Genomic DNA, 17,461 nt, shown 5'->3' on the forward strand with positions numbered 1-17,461 from the left:
TTTGCTGCGAAATGAGAGAATATTGGAGCCCATGAAAAATTCCAAATAGCAGGCATTTTTCTAAAGAAAGAGGACTGGATCTTGAGTCAGGAAACCAGGGTTTGTATCTCAGGTGTGCTGATTGCTACCCAGGTGACCTTGAGCAGACAGCTGGAGAAGTAGCCCTGGTAGTGGGGGGATATCAATGGACCTATCTCTGCTATTTACCAACTTCATCATCTTGGATGTGTCATTTAGCTGCTCAGCATCTCAGTTTCCTTATCTGTCAAATGAGGATAATATCTGTACCACTAGCCTCAAAAGGTCATTGTAAAGGTCAATAAGATAATGAGTGTATAGTATTTGGTAAATTGGACAGTTATTATGCTCATTTAGCTCTCTGAACCTCAGGTTCTTATCTGTAACATGAAACTATAACCCTGGATTAGATGACCTCTGAAGTGATCCTTTAAGAATTCAGTTATTGCAATTCTCTAGTTTCCCTCCTACATGACACAAAGTACAGGAAATTGATGCTAAAAAAAATTCTGTGTGTAGGATCACAGATCTAAAATTGAAAGAGGCTTTAGAGGCTATCTTCTGAGAATGGGTATACCTCAGAGCATTTTTTTTAAACCCTTCCCTTCCCTCTTGGAGTCAATACTGTGTATTGGCTCCAAGGCAGAAGAGTGGTAAGGGTAGGCAATGGGGGTCAAGTGACTTGCCCAGAGTCACACACAGCTGGGAAGTGTCTGAGGCCAGATTTGAACCTAGGACCTCCCATCTCTAGGCTTGGCTCTCAATCCACTGACCTACCCAGCTCCCCCCTTCCCCCAGAGCATTTTTAAGGGCTTTTCCATTCAATTTTTTTAGTGATCTCATCTGGAGACCTTTAAATCTGACCTGAGTTCAAATTTGGCCTCAGACACTAACTGTGTCACCTAGGGCAAATCACATAAACCTTGTCTACTCCACCCTTCATCTGTAAAACGGGAATAATTATAACTTCCTCTCAGAGGAGTAATGAGGGAAAATGTTATAATATTTACAAAATGCTTCCTATGCCTTAAAGTGCTATGTAAATATAATTGGATCTTTGGAGCATGACCAGATCACCTAATGGGGAGGCACTATGCTTCAGGAAGAAGACATCCTGTGTTTCCCTTTTACATAGGTGGAAGAAGCCTTCTTTAACTCGCCATGAAGCCTGAATAGACTACATCTTTAAAATTGCAGCAATCTTCCCTTTTTCCCCATGTACCCTTTCCTGCTTGATTTCCAATGAAAAGTCAGTCACAGAATGGGCACCATGAATTTTGCATACCTTGAAGTGTATATGAATGGAACTAGTGAGGGGAGAAGGACTACCTTCTTTCCCTCTCCCTTTAAAACCTAATGCCCATTACCCTTACCCCACCCCAGTAAGTCTGGGACTTGTATTTGTCCTCAGTTTCAGGTGCAGAAAGTAGAATCCTCATTGGACTTAATAGTAACCTCAGGACCAGGATTCTGGGCTGGATATCACTGCCAGATAAACTGGCAAGGAAGCCTTGAGAAACCAGATTGCCTGGGCTCAAGCTCATGGGGATCTAGGACCTGAGTCTTGGGACTCTGCTATATAGGAAGTGAGTTAACCTGTAAATCTACTTCCATTCCCTTCCCCAAGAGTATGAGATGGTAGAGGGTGTGTGTGTATGTGTGTGTGTGTGTGTGTGTGTGTGTGTATGTGTGTGTATGTGTATTATACTCCATGTGTTGGAGAGTATATTTACTCCGAAATAAAAATGCCTCTGTAAAAGCTAATAAAATTGTTAAATGGTTGAATGGAAATGGAATGCAAAGAACTTCTAGAATAAGGAGAACAGCACTGTGGGACCTAGAGCCAATGACAGAGTGCCTAGACACTTCTAAATCCCCTTAAGAGTGCCAGAGAACCCTTAGAGAAAGATGAAAAGTAATAAATGTGGCTTTCAGTTAGTGTGGGACAGGATAGTCATTGTTACATAAATAATATCATTATCAGTATTATTATTATCTCTTTTGGTTTCAGCTTGAATTCATCTCTGCACAGCTGATTCCTACATATCCATCCCTGGTGTCTCCTTCCTGAACTCCATCTAACCTGGATGTTTCATAGACATATCAGATTCATAGTTTCTAAAATTATTTCCCTCCCCTAAACTAACCCTTCTTCCAAATGTTCCTGTCAGAGTCTCTACTATTCTTCTAGTAACCCAGGTTCACAATCCAGGAGTCCTTCTTGACTCTTCACTTTCTACCATTCCCCATATTCATTCACTTGTCAAAATTGGTCATTTTTGCCTCTTTAACATTTCCTACCTATATCCCCTTCTTTTTAATCACAACACAACTGCCCTAGTCCAAGTTTCCTGTAAGAGGTAGCACTTAAGCCTTGAAGGTCATTAACATTATCATAGTAGCTTAGCATTTAGATAGTACTTTAAGAAATTTAAAAGATATTTTGAACTATTAACTCATTTTATCCTCACAACAACCATGGGAAGCAGATGTTATTATTATCCTCATTTTATAGATGAGGAAACTAAGTAAGATTAAGGTTAAGTTGCTTATCAAGGGTCACAGAGCTGCTAAGTGTCTAAGGTTACTTGTGAACTCAGGTCTTTCTGACTCTAGGTCCAGCACTCTATCCATGGAGCCTCTTAACTGCTGAGGAGTGTCCTCCATAGTTAAGGGATTACAAAACTGAGGTTATGCTCTAATTAGGTATGCTTTCTCATTGACTTTGGTTCTTTATGCCCTCTTGTTGGAGCCCCAGGGAAAATTACTTAAAGCTTAGATCTAGGATTTCACCAAAAAAAGTAGAAAGAAAGAGTGTGCAAAATAAATCAGACAGCTATTTATTTATATCACATAAAAGAAATTCTTATAATACAAAAGACTCATAAGCACATATTTACAAAGACATGAAACGACTGATAGCTCCTATCACATTCTCCTGGGAGATCTATACATAAACACTAAAATATGAGGCATTTAGTGAGACTGCTGAGTAGCCATTTTACCCCTCTACTTTTGCTCTGCACTATCCAAACAATTCCCTCAAGATTCATGTCTTCTATTAAGCCAGGGCATAGTTTGTTAATGGTCATCTTTCCTAGGAAGGATGTCATTGTAGAAAACTTTGTTGCTGGCCAGCTCACTTTGAAGTATCTTGGAGCTCTTATCAAGCTCAGTGAAGTATCTTAAATCCACAAAGTTGCCTGTTAGTTTTGAAATGTACATTTTAAAATTACTGTTTGGTCATCCATCTTCAGGGAAAGAGACACAAAATGAAAAGGAAACTAGGGCTCAAGGTCTGAGCTCAGGTAGACAACATATGGACCTGCTATAATGGATGAGCAGCTATAATAGCTGCTGGCTGGGGGAACCTTCTACAACCCCAATAGAACCAAAAGAAAGACTCTGAAGAGCCCTTACACATGGCCCTTACACATAGAAGATAGGAGATGCCAAAGGACAGTCACTCTTTATTAAGGTCTACTTAATGAACCATTCTTACTGGGTTGGTGATCAGTCTTCTTTCATGCAACAGCTATCAAAAGGTGGGGAGAGGTATAAATGGACTATTTCATCCAAAGTCCATTTATTTCAGGAGGCAGCTGGGTGGCTCAGTGGATTGAGAGCCAGGTCCAGAGATGGGAGGTCCTGGGTTCAAATCTGACCTCAGATACTTCCTTGCTGTGTGACCCTGGGCAAGTTGCTTAACCCCCATTGCCTATCCCTTACCACTCTTCTGCCTCTGAGCCAATATACAGTATTAAGTTTTTAAAAAACAACCCAACAAAATCCATTTATTTGAGCACTAATCACATGTATACATCTAAGTGCCTACACATACTTCATGGGATGACTCTTGGCTCATTCCCATGAATGCCTCATGGGATGTGCTCTAACTTCTTTACATATGGATAAGAGAAACTCAGGGACAGAATAATTAAATGATTAGCCTACAGTAACAAGCTAGTAAATATTAGAGCCTAGTTTAGAACTCAGGCTGGTTGCCAGAGCCAGTATTCTTTCTATTGTACCCATACTGCCAAACTCTGTGTGCCTTAATTTCTTCAATTGTAAAGTGAGGAAAAAAATAGTCCCTACCTCATAGGATTGTTGTGAAGATTAAATGAGATAATATTTATAAAGTGCTTAGCACAGTGCCTAGCACATAGCAAGCATCTAGACATAGCCTCAGGGAGCAGGTAGTCAGAAAGATGGTGGGGTTGAGACGATTCACAAAGTGGGAAAAGTCTTACATCTCTCACCAGCTTTGGCTGGAATGGAGTACTCACAAACTAACCCTTTTTGGAGCAGAGCCCCCAAAGAAATTTTGGATAAAAATGGTCAAAATAAACACAGTCTTGTTAAGAGGCAACATGACATGAGGGAAAGACAATTGGATTTGGAGTTGAGACCTGTGTTCAAATTCTGACTCTACTCCAAATTTGTCAAATCATTTCTTCTCTTTGAGAAGTGATTTCCTCATTTTATGAATGCAGGAGCGCTGACTAGCTCATTTTTAAGGATCCTTTATTGGATCACAATCTTTTACCTTTTCATCTTTCATGACCTTTTTAATCACCTACTCTTCCTCTTCACTGTAATTTCTAATTCTTTTAGTCTTGGGCACCATCCCCAAATTTGTCTATACTCTCCTGTATTTCCAACCTTGATCCCTTGATGAACCCGTTCAACTTAACACTATCTAAGCTCCTTGAGAGTAGGAATTATTATTGTCTTTTTAAAAAAAATTCCTGGCACTTAGTACAGTGCCTGCAACATAGTTAAGTGCTTAATAAATTCATACTGATTGACTGGCTTTACTTCTGAATATTATAAGATGTAAATATGTACAGCATGATAAACATTAGATTAGGGGAGAGGAAATCTGGTGGGAGAACTCCAGACTTTTTCCCCTGTTCCAAAGAGCAACCATGAAAATAAGGTCTCTGACACTGAGCAAAGTATGGCAACTCACAGTGAAGCCAGATCTACCATATGAGCCAATTAATCCATCTCTGTCAAGAGCCCAGACTCCCTGACTGAGTTCTCAGTTTTGCCAGAGGACATGGTTTCTCCTCAGATACTAACATTAAAGAATTAAAGATCTGTCCTGTGAAGACCAGAAGATTCTACTCAAGTATAGGGTCAATTGGATAAACCTGAAATGATAAGGAGAAAAAGTTCTCTCCTATCTTCGGTGTAAAAAAAGGCTTTTCTTAATTTACTTACAAGCTAAGTGACCTTGGGCAAGTCACTTAACCATCAGAGCCCCCATTTACTTTTGTGTAAAATGGGATGCTGATATTTTCACTATCTACTTCAAAGTGTTATTGTGGGGAAAATGCTTTACAAATCTTTAATTGCTATAGGAAAGGTGGGTTTGGACTCCAGAGTACCTGGATTCAAACACTGCCTTTGCTACTTGTTACCCATGTGACAATTTACTGAACCTCCTTGGGCCTTGATTTCCTCATGTGTAAAATAAAGAAGTTGGATTAGATCAGAGGTTTTGAGTAATAGACCTCTTTGGCAGTTTGGTGAACCCTATCTCAGAATAATATTGAGAAATAAAAAAATAAAATACAGAGGATTACAAATAAAACTGATTATATTGAAATATAATTGTCAAAATTAAAAAAAAAAAGGTCATAGACACCAGGTTAAGAGTTCCTGAATAAGATAATCCCTTACAGCTTGAAAGTCTTTGTGTTTGAAACCCTATGTGCATATGCTTTGAAAATGTATTAGGCAACAGCTAGGTGACTTAGTGCATAGAGAGCCAGGCCAGGAGACAGGAGGTCCTAGGTTCAAATTTGACTTCAGTACTTCCTAGTTGTGTGACTCTGGGTACAATTGCCTAGCCCTAACTACTCTTCTGCCATGGAACCATATGTAGTATTGATTCTAAGACAGAAGATAAGAGTTAAAAAGAAAAAAGAAGAAAATGCATTGAAAGTCTTATACGAATATAAAACAAAACAAAATTTTACGACAATTACTTAACCTCTGGATTTTATTTTCCTTCCTTATAAATTGAGGAGGTTGGATTCTAAGCTCCTTTCCAACTCTAAATCTATAATCCTTTGTTCTATAGAAAAGAGAAGAAAGAGTGTTGAATTGGGAATACTGAAGCAGAATAAACAGGACCTTAAGTTCAAATTCTGTCTTCGCCATTTACTCCTTGTGTGACCTGGGGCAACTCATTTCATCTCACTGGACCTCAGTTTCCTAATCACAATAACAGAGTTTCACCAGATGTATGGTCTCTATGAATTTAGTAGGGAAGAGAAAGAAAGAAAGGCCGGAAGAAAATGAGTCCTTTTCCTTATGCTTTTACTATGAAGAGTCAGAGATTTTTGCCTAGACCCAATTCTGACTATGTGTAAATTTATCCCACTTGGAAGTGGCATTGACTATTTAAGGGCCCCAGGGAGCTCTTGAATGCACAATGAAAAGCTCCCTGCCACTGGTTTCATCAGGCTCTTTGGCAGTTAAGAAAACACCAAGGCCCAGATCAGCAGTGCTCTGTACTATTACATGGGTGTCTTGAGAACTGGTGCCTGCCTGGACATCTGGGTCTGATAAAGGGAGAACCATGTGTACTCTCCTGTCCCACTTTCCCATAACCATTTCTGTGTCTCCACACAGAGCTCACGTTTCCAGCTCGCAGAAGCAGAGACAAGAGCTGGAAGGCCCCTTAGAAATCATTAATTCTGTTCTCTTCCCTTCATTTTTCAGAAAAGGAAACTGAGGCTCAGAGAGGGGAAGAGATTTGCTCAAGGCTACATTAGAGTTAGAGCCTGGCCCCTCCCAATGATTCCTCTCAAAATCTTGGAACAATTCTTTACTAAGGGGTAAGTTCACCAAAATAACGTAATCATTTTCATAGTAGATTTGTAATTCATCTGTGGCCCATTAACTCTGCTGGCCAGATTATGGTATTAAGGAGGCCAAGGTTACATGTTACATCTTGGTATTTTGGCCAATTAGCTACTCCTTGTTCCATGAACACAAAGGGAGGTGGATAATTACACTGCTCTTCTTCTTTGTCCCTAACATACACATTCTCATCTCCTTTTATTTCAAACTAAAATTCTCCTTTGCTACATACTTTCTTCGGCATACTGTCCTTTTTTTCTCCATTGCTCACTCTTTCTTAAGTAAATGAAAAAGTTTTAACTTTTAACTCTATTTTGATTTCCTCATTCCTAATTTATTGGGCAAAAAAGGTAAGGAGGATTTTGGTTTCAGTAATCCATTTCATTCTTAGTGAGAAATGACTTGATAATCTGGTCCAAACTTGATAGCTGTCTACATTGATACAGTTTGAAAGATGCACCGAAGTTCTGCCTTTCTCAGAATCTCTTTCCCTTTGGGGTCTACCCTCCTTTCCTAACTGACCTAAAATTACAAGTATTAGTCATTCATGGGTTAAGCAAAGATACTGGAATTAGATCAATCAGCAGGTATTTATTTAGCACCTACTATATATACAGGCAATGAGATCCAAATATAAAAGTGACCCAGTTCTTGTCTTCAAGGAACTTACATTCTACCTGGAGTTATTATGTACATAGAAAAATAAAGAATGTATAAAATTAGATAAGAGTATCATATCGATTTCATGTCAGATTCTCTGAGCAAGATTGTTTCCAAGGTTAAATTCCAGTGTTTATGTCCAGGTAAGAGTTCTGGGGTGCCTTTAGTGAGGGAATTGGGATCTAATGATATTGGCTTGAGCTCTCATTTCTGGGTGTTCTCTCCTCAGGGTTAATTGCCAGTGATTTGTGCTTCAGTACTATTTAACCAGTTTATAGCAGTTATTGTCAATTAGCTTTTATGAAGGAATACTTACTAAGATAGAATAAGATGAGAATATAAACATTTTTCTCCTTGACACCCCCCAACCCTAGGGTTCAAACTCTCCTCTACAATTACTTCAATCCCAGCGGAGAGTGGGCTCAAACTTAAGCTGGTTATCGCCCAAATTGAAGGCCCACCAAATTTACTTGTAAATGTGGCACAAAGGATGGATAGGTTGCTATTCCTCCCTTGGTAACCTATGATCTACTTTTACACTGGGTCAAGGTTCCTCAAAGTTCATAACTCACTGACTGACTGGGCTGAACTGACTCAAAAATCTGGCATGGACTCCAGCTCCCTAACATCTGGCACTTCATTTTCTGACTCTTGGAAAGTTACAGGGCTGCAGCTTAGTCTGACACTCCTTCACCTATAAGCAGAAAAGAACAAATACAAAGAGACAAAAAGCAGAGGTCTTCATTAAATTATTATAGGGTAATAAGCAGCTGGCATCAGGTGGTCCTGCTATCTATCTCTCTTAGCAACAGTGGGGCCATATACCCATAGCACCACAGCTTTTCCTCCTTACTCACCACCAGAAAAGGAAAAGGGTAGAATTACCTTTTGTAAGCATTCTTGGTTCTGGCTGTGCAGTCCACACATCTGTGTGAGAATTACATTAGGCAGAGCATGTCACACATGCTTATGAAGACTGGGCTCTCATTGGCCAGTCCTAGTCCCCTGTTACATAAAAAAAGAACATTAACAATGATGGTCACGAGAAAGCTTCTTGAAGGAGGTGATTCTTTTTATATATATATTTTAAACCCTTGTACTTCGGTGTATTGTCTCATAGGTGGAAGAGTGGTAAGGGTGGGCAATGGGGGCCAAGTGACCTGCCCAGGGTCACACAGCTGGGAAGTGGCTGAGGCCGGGTTTGAACCTAGGACCTCCTGCCTCTAGGCCTGACTCTCACTCCACTGAGCTACCCAGCTGCCCCCGAAGGAGGTGATTCTTGATTTGGGTCTTGGCTTCCAAAAGACAGAAGTGAAAAGGGAGAGAATATTGGGTATAGAGGACAGCCTATATTTACAAAGGCATGGAAGCAGAATATGGAATTACACAGTTTGGCTGGAATATCAAGTTGTGAGGGAGATAGATTGGTTCTAGATAGTGAAGGACTCTAAATTCCAAGTGTTTTAACCTTAAATCAATGGGGAACCACTGAAATGAGCAGATGAATGGTATGGTCAGACCTGTGCTTTATTAATACATTAATTTGGCAGCTTTGTGGAAGAGGGATTGGAGAGGTCAGAGTGATGAAGTTCTGAATTGGGGTCTTTGATGTATGGACAGAGTGGAGAGATGTTTAATAGAGAGAGTTGATAAGAAGTACTCCCATTGGACTGCTGGGCAGATGGGGCGGGTGATGCTATCAGGCGTGGGGAGGGAGAGGTGAGGGCATAAGCACTCTCCTCTACTCCCTTCTAGTTATGTGAGTTACGATCCCCTCAAACCTAGCTCCTCTCCAAAGTGGAAACTGGGGATACCTTGAAAATTTCAAAATAACCCTCTTTAGCCACTAGTCAAGGAACCAGAAACCATTTCAAATGCAATACTTTACTGGGAGAGAAAGAGAGAAAAAGGTGGCCAGAGTGGAGGAAAAACAAACAAAAAAGGCCCAGATTACAGAAAAACCCCTTATTTATAGGATACTATAACCCTCAGGTTAAATGACATCATCCTGGAACTTTCACCCCATCATGGTCCAGCCTTCCTAAAGCATCCTCCAAATTAACCTTTTTTTAGCAAATGGTCAAGGGTCAAAGTCAGGTTTTACTCTAGATGCAGGGCTGATTGGGACATCACAACCTCTGACAAGCTACCATTTTTCCCTCAGGCAAATTGAACAGACTAAAGTGGCCAAGGGTTGCCTATGAAAGAAATTGGGGTTATAGAACAGGGAAGAGGCTATTAGCTTAGCCTCAGGTTTATAAAACTTATTCCTAAATCATAAGACTACAGTTTTGAACTTTTTAAAAGTACAAACTCAAAAGACACATTCCCCAAATCCCCAAAATACTTTGTATAGTAAATACACTGGTTGCTTCTGATAGCAAAATCATAAGTTGTTTCTGTCCATTGTATTCTGAATAGGGTGGGGCAATCTTGTCTTGCAAGGGATGCTGTCTTGAAGAGACCAGCTTACTTTCCCCTGGGGAGAAGGGGAGGGGAGCAGCCCAGCTTTGCCTTCCTCCACCTTCCTCTGGCTTTCTAGTTAGGAACTCTGGCAAACTCTGTGCTACAGGGATGGGAGCACTGGGCCCTTGTGGCACTGGGTCTTTGGCATGTGTGGCCACAGAGAGGTCTATGCGTGCCATTTCTGGCATATGTGTCATAGGTTCACCATCACAGGTATAGGCTGTCTTCTAGGTTGCAACTCTGGGTGACTGGAAGAATAGTCCTTCATAGAAACAGATAAAAATTAGGGGAAACAGTGGGCTTGGAGGAAAGATAATATTTTGCTTTGGTCATATTAATTTTAAGATGTCTTAGGGGACATCCAGATGGAGATGTCCAACAGGCAGCTGTAGATGCAGGACTAAAACTTCAATGGAGAAGAGGACTGGATGTGTAAATTTCAGAATCATCTGCATGGAGATGATAATTAACTCCAGAAAGTTGTGAAAATCAGGGTATACTCAACATTTTATGCAATAAATACTTATTCAGCACCTACCTTATGCTTGTCACTGATGGGAAATAAATATGCTCTGCTTTTATAGTCTTGGGAAGTGACGGGATTAAGAACCAGTAGGGAAAAGACATGTCCATAAATTTAGCTTCTTTCTCAGTAGCTTTTCCACCTCTGTTGCTCACTCTGTTTGGCATGCCTGAATTGTTCTTTTCTCTTCTTGTCTAATAGCCTACCTTTGCTTGATAACAAATCTAACCATCAGATGCTCCCTCTTCAGGAAGTCTTCCCTGAAATGTTATCTAGCCATTTCTGAACTCTTATAGCACTTTATACCTTTCTTACCCATTTATCAATTCTACTTTGTATTATAATTTTTTGATATACATATATGCATGCCATTTTTTGATATAGATACCTTATCTCCCCTATAAGAATGAAAGTGTCTTCAGGACAGAACTCATGTATTATTTATTTTGGTGTTTACTTCAGGTTTCAAGTATATTTTAGGTTCCTGACTTAGTTGACTAATAAGTTTCCTAGGTATGTTTAAGTTTCAGTTGAATGAAAATGGATGCCAAATATTTATTGTAGGATGGTACACAAAATACAGCCTTTTCATCTCTGCTTGATTTGGGGATCTTCATAATAATCCATTTTATACCTATTAGTATATAAATAACAATAATTTTCATTTTGTTTCTTAATAATTGTTATTTTTTCAAAGTATTTTCATATCAATTTTCTCCTCTCCTGTGGCCAGTAGATAGATGACTTCAAAGCCCCAAAGACACTGGTTCTCTGACAAATACTGGTTATAGGATCTTTTTTTTCTTACTTAAAAAATTTAATTTAATTCATTAATTTAGATTATTTTCCCATGGTTACATGATTCATGCTCTTTCTCTCCCCTCCTCCAAACCCCTCCCATAGCCAACTTGCAGTTCCACTGGGCTTTACATGTGTCATTGATTAAGACCTATTTCCATATTATTGATATTTGTGCTAGGGTGATCATTTAGAGTCTACCTTCCCAATCATATCCCTATTGACCCATGTGATCAAGCAGGTGCTTTTCTTCTGTGTTTTGTAGAACCTTCTTTAGGCAAGTCACTTAACCTCTCATAGCCTCAATTTCCTCATCTGTAAAAGGGTATAATAATAGCACAAACTTCCCAGAGTTGATGTGATGATAAATTGAAATAATATGTGTAAAATATTATATAAATGTTAGTTGTTATTATTACAGAGAGGCAGTGCCTTCAGATACTTCTCTAAGGCTCTAATTTGCTAATTTGCATTGGTAGGGAAAGTTTCCTCATTCTGGAGTTCCTAATATTAATGAAATTACTGATCTAATCCTTAATCTTTCTGTAAGGAGATGAGGTAGTCATTCATTGGATCTTAGGATTTACAGCTCGGAAGGGACTCTAGAGATCTATGATTCTACTCCCCTATTTTGTGGCCATTGAAACAAAGTACAGATGTAGTGACTTGTCCAATGACATAAAGACAATAACACAATCAATATCGCAATCCAGTCCTCTGACTCCAAATCTAGTGTTCTTTTCATCTACTCACAGTACTTCTCTCTTAAGGCATTTTTTTGTTTTAGGAAACTGGGGCATTTAGGGAGGAAATGATTTGCTTCAAATGACACAAAAAATTACTAGCACCCAGATTACTTAGTCTAGTATTCTTCTCAGGAGAAATCCAAAACAAGCATGTAAGGAACAAGACACTAACTCCTAACTTTTTTGTTTTATCTATTCAGTAATATTTTATTTTTTCTAAATTACATGTAAAAACAATTTCTAACATTTGTTTTCTAACATTTTTAGTTTTAAATCCTCTTCTTCTTTTCCTGGGATAGTAAGCAATTTTACATAGGTTATATGTGTGTGATCATGCATAACATATTTCCATAGTCATTATGTTATAGGAGATACATATCACCCAAACTGCTTCCTCCACCTCCAACAATGAGGAAAACATAATGAAAAATGATATGATTCAATCTGCATTCAGACTCCATCAATTTTTTCTGTGGTGGCAGATAGCATTTTTCATCTTGTGATTCCTAAGTATTGAGAGCAACATAGACTCTCTCAGCTCAGAGACAGCTGATGGTTCAGGGGATGAAGGGCTGGGCCTGAAATTAAGAGGATCTGAGTTCTGATTTAGCCTTGGATTCTCGAGTGACCCTGGAAAAGTTACTTAGCCTTTGTTTATTCAAATATAAAATAGTAATAATAGCATCTTACCTGACAGAGATGTTGTGAAGACCCAATGAGATAATATTTGTAAAAAGCTCTTAGCATAGTAAATGACATATAATATAGTAGGTACTTAATAAAAGCTTATTCCCTTCCCTATCTTCACTGTTTCTAAAAGAAGTACATAACACGTTCTCTTCATTCAAAATAAAATAATCACCTCTCACTAATGCTGTATATATTTGCCTGGTATTTCTTTTTTGAGCAATGAAAAACACTTCCTAAACCATCTCTTTATTTGCATGTGTGCTACAGAAGTGATGGTGGTGGTGGTAGCAACCGAAATACAGGTGGGGTGAGTGCCTGACCAAAAGAAACATGATGTGCCTCCCAAGAAATCCAGAAGTCCAAGTAGTCAAATGATAGCCTAATAATTGGCTAGTTGTTAGAACTCTTTTATCATATGGTACTTTGAGGTTTACAAAGTTTCTTATATGTAATGTAGTATATTACTAGAGCCTTACCAAAACCCTGTGAAGTAGGTATTACAGATGAGGAAACTAAGGCACATAAAAGTTAAATGGCTTGTCCATAGTCCCACAGTTAGTGAGTATCTTGGGCAGGATTCAAACAGAAGTTTTAATGACTCCAAGACCATCATCATTCTATCTCTAGGACCACTTTGTCTTCTCATTAGTGATGGAGTCTATAACTCCCTTTCAGACTTGTGTCTCATATAAGTTAACAGAATTTTTTTAGCCTAGAATGAGAGAAGAAAAAAGAAGACAAGGAGGATGTCTTATAAAAAGACTTCAGGCTATGACATGATAGGGGAATAAGAAAAATTGGGACAGAGGAGAGATGCAGAGAACTTGGTTATCTCACCAATTTTTTATCTAGATCAAGGGCATGTGTGTATATACATGTAATTCCTTGTGGTGGAGTAGGGATAGCAATGCCATTTTTTAGGTAGGCCAGCTTGATGGAAGGAAAAATGGAATCTTTATGTTTGAACAGCTTCAATAATCTGTAGCTCATCTCCACCTTAGGTTTTGCCCACTGTAAAGAGTGATAGGACCCTATGGGGGTGGTTAAAATATGCAGCTTTTTAGGAGATAGGGGTAAAGATGAAGAGCCAGTGTAGATTATGCAGGAAGAAAGAGGGACATTTAAAAATAAATGGGAAGGGGGCAGCTGGGTAGCTTAGTGGATTGAGAGCCAGGCCTAGAGACGGGAGGTCCTAGGTTCAAATCCGGCCTCAGACACTTCCCAGCTGTGTGACCCTGGGCAAGTCACTTGACCCCCATTGCCTACCCTTACCACTCTTCTGCCTTGGAGCCAATACACAGTATTGACTCCAAGACGGAAGGTAAGGGTTTAAAAATAAATAAATAAATAAATAAATAAATAAATAAATAAATGGGAAAAAATGGAATCCAAGTAGATGCCCATCAGTTGAGGGTAGCTAGGCAATTTGTGGCACATGAACGTAATATTAACATATTAGTGTAATAATGCAAACATTACAATGCATAATTACTTTAGTGTAATTCTTGCACCCTTGAGATAGTATAGTAAAGAGGAAAGTAGAATAACTATTCAATACAATAAACATTTACTAAGTGTTTCCTATGTGCTAGGCACAGCTAGCTAGGACAGCAATGGGGAGAATTCTGACCTAAGTCAAGAGAACTCATCTTCCTGAGTTCAAATCTGACCTCAGATACTTAGTAGTTGAACGACCCTGGATAAGTCACTTGACCCTGTTTGCCTCAGTTCCTTACCTGTAAAATGAGCTGCAGAAGAAAATAAAGCACTTTGATGTCTTTGCCAAGAAAAACCCAAATGGGATCAGGAAGAGTGAGGCAGGACTGAATAGTCTGACAATAAAGTACTAGACCTCGTGCTAGGTATTGGGGATACAGATAGGAAAAAAGAAGGCAGTCCTTGTCCTCTAGGAAATTATAATCTAATATGAAAAGATGATATACAAAAGAAAGCTGAAAAGAGGAGGGAGTCTGGTGTCAGAGAGTCCCTCTAGAGTTGGTGGGGGGGAGGGAAGGAAGGGAAGGAGAATAATAATAATAATAATAATAATAATAATAATAATAATAATAATAAAGTCTAAATCAAGAAGAGTTGGTTGGGATTCTGAGTGCCAGGTAAAAGGAGGTTAGGGAGGATTCTTTTATTCCACCCTCTAGCTCTCCAATAAGAAGGATGGCAACAACTAAGATAGGAATGAGTATCAAAGCTAAAGCAGTCTTCATGATAATGAATTTCCTGGTTTTGTGTCTATCCTGGGGAGGGTGGTGGGGTGCAAGATGATGTTAGATTTAAAACCTGGTAGGAAATGTCTGAAGATTTGGCTTTACTTTCCACTTCTGATGCTGTGTGACCTCGGGTAAATTACTTAACCTCTTTTGCAATGGTTTTCTCATGTCTGAAGTGAATAGAGTGAAGGGCACGAAGTCAGGAAGACTCAAATTTGAATTCTGCTCAGATATTTACTAGCTGTATGACCATGAGCAAATCTCAGCCTCTGTTTCCTCACTTGTAAAATGGAGATAATAATATCTGATGGGATTGTTATAAAGATCAAATAAATCAATATGTAAAACACTCTATAAATGCCTGCTGTTAGCTATAAAATTAGAGGACTGGACTAGATGGTTTCTGAGGTCCCTTCCACCTTTAGATCTATGATCATATGATCCCAAATGATGAATATGAAGAACACAAAGAGGTCTGGTTAGACTTACATGATCTGAAGAAGAGTAAAGCAGTCTAAATACATTAGATTATGAACTCCTTGAGAGTAGGTAGAGTTTTTGTTTTGTCTTTCTTTGTAAATCCAGCATTTAGCACAATGCCTGGTGCATATAATGTACATTTGAATCCAAGGTTCATAATGACTAGAATGACATAAATGGAAAGTAAGACAACAAAGAACTCCAAATTGGAGACTTAGAGATGATAATAATCTATCTTGGTTGTAGAAAAAAAGGAGGGACAAGGAGAATTGTCCTTTCTTACCCTCCTTGCAAGAATGTGGCACCAATAGATGTAAAATAATGAATATGCTTTTAGATTTATTGAGGCATCAATTAGTTTTTTCAACTGCCTTTTCTCAGTCTTTTGTATTCTTTGTTACAAGGGATAGCTCTTGGGTTAGGTGGGAAAGAAGAGGTATGTTTGGCAATGAAGGTAATAGAGATACAATATTTATCAATATAATTTAAGAAATAAAATATATATGCATTAATATTTTCTGTTAGAAAATTCAGCCTTCTTTGGTGAATGAGGAATGCATTTTGTGATATTAAGTAATGTGTTGGAGAGAACTATTGAAGCCTCTGAAGTCTTTTCCTCTGCCACAGGTATAATTTCCAGAACTTACCAGAGGACACATAAAGACCCTGTCAGCGCTCTGGGTCTAAACTATTCTGTACATTCTATCACATTTGAACAGCTTAGCTACCTCTATCGTGTTACTTCCTTACTTGGAACCCCATAATTGTTCTGTCTTTCCCATTGCATCATCGAAAATCCCTTTGTAATCTGGCCCCACGTTGCTGATCCAACTTATTGTTCCCAATTCCTCTGTATATACAGGTTGGGCTAGTCTCTTTCCTATCCTGGGAACATGCCATATTCGTTTGCAAATATATGTCTCTGTTTGGGTTATTTTTTGACTAGTTGGAACACCTTTCTTACCCTTTTTCACCCACCAAATCCTATTGATTCTGGAAAACTTCTTTAAGCTCCCCATTTTAAAATCTGTCTCTGTCTCTTCTCTTCTGTCCTGTCCTCTTTTCCCTTCCTTTTTTCCTTCTCTCTTCTCCCCTCTCCCTATTATTTCCCTCTTATAGCACTTAAAGGAGGGCAGGGTTCCCCTACCCCTTATAGCACTTATAGTCGATTGCATATTGAAATGGATTTGGAGTCAGAAGACCTGGTTTTAAGTTGAAGCTTTGTTATTTTTTTTTAACGACCATCGGCACTGTGGTCCCTTGGAAGCTAGCCTTGGATTCATTATATCTAGTTTTAAATCTTGGTTTTGCCATTTAAGATGGGTAGAATCTCAAGCTAATTACTTAAGCTCTTTGCGACTCAGTTTCTTCATCTGAGAGAATTGAACAAGATGACCTCTAAAGTTCCATATAGTTCTAAATCTATGATTCTATGAATAATAGAATCAAAGAATCTATTCTGCATCCCTTTATGGTCCTCTCTTTCCATGACTTTTTCCTTTATAAAGTGAGGAGGCTGGGTAGATTTCACATTCCACCTGTACTCTGCCTCCAGGCCATTCAACTTGCTTTCCTAATAAATTTCTCTATTTTCTAAAGATGTATTGGAGCCTGGTAATTCTTTAGGTGGGCATTCATTGCAAATCAGGAAACCATGTCCCACAAAATGACCCATAGATCCTTTCCAGTTCTAAATCCTATATGCCTGTGAAATACTTTCTTGTATTACTCTCTGATTCTATCATATATAGGGAGTACTCTCTGGCTTCCTTTTCCCACAGCAGGATTGGCTACATCATCTTTTGAGAGTTCTATGAATACCTACGAAGAATTGTGGTATTTTTTTCCTCCAAAGGCATTAATGCAAGACTTCATTCCTGTTGTGTTCCTTCTACCAGGGACTAGTGCTTCAGTTCCATTTAACCAATTAATGCCAATTGTTTCTTACAAAAGAATATTTACTTCAAAGATATGTC

This window comes from Gracilinanus agilis, chromosome 2 (genome assembly GCF_016433145.1).
Source record: "Gracilinanus agilis isolate LMUSP501 chromosome 2, AgileGrace, whole genome shotgun sequence".
Taxonomy (NCBI): domain Eukaryota; kingdom Metazoa; phylum Chordata; class Mammalia; order Didelphimorphia; family Didelphidae; genus Gracilinanus; species Gracilinanus agilis.